This window comes from Apis dorsata, unplaced genomic scaffold (genome assembly GCF_000469605.1).
Source record: "Apis dorsata unplaced genomic scaffold, Apis dorsata 1.3 scaffold_37, whole genome shotgun sequence".
NCBI classification, from domain to species: Eukaryota; Metazoa; Arthropoda; class Insecta; order Hymenoptera; family Apidae; genus Apis; species Apis dorsata.
The window spans coordinates 298,438-299,047 of NW_006263339.1; the positions used below are offsets into that span (position 1 = coordinate 298,438).

A 610-nucleotide genomic window follows, 5' to 3' on the forward strand; every position below is an offset into this window, starting at 1 on the left:
AGCACGATGAAATTTTATTCCATCTTGTAGATTCATTTCTCCATGTAAAAAAAGATTTTCTAATTATAATTCCCACGTATCACAAATCAAATATTTACGTAATCCATAAAATTGTTTCATTCCCCCCTGAAAATCTTAGAAAAATATAGAAGAGGTAAGAAAACTTTCAAAGGGGTAGTATCGCGACGCAATATTATTTTTATTCGATATTTAACATGGAATAATAATAATTTATATTGCTATCCATCGCCTTTACCGATTTAATTAAATTATTATCAAAATCATTAACGACTACAACAACAAAGTTCGTACAAAATCAACAATCTCCCCCCAATTAAACGCCAAATCATTTCGAAATTATTATTCCGTTAAACATCACGTCCCGTTGTTTCCGAGCAAGGAACGAGGGCCAAATAAACGGCGAACAAGAAATGCAAACAATAGGCACCGGCACGTTCCACGATGAAGATCGGATAGGGAGCCTTCCCCTTCGCGATATTAAACGTGATTCGCGAGACCGAGGCAATCTGCTACGCGAAATGCAAACATCGGACATTATTAATCAGACGTTCGAGCCATATATATATATATATATATATATATATACACA

General features: G+C 34.6%; 1 protein-coding gene across 1 annotated transcript in view; it reads right to left on the reverse strand.

Annotated features, from left to right (window-relative positions):
- Positions 1–610, reverse strand: part of LOC102672825 (leucine-rich repeat-containing G-protein coupled receptor 4-like) — a 27,846-nt gene that overhangs the window by 24,826 nt on the left and 2,410 nt on the right.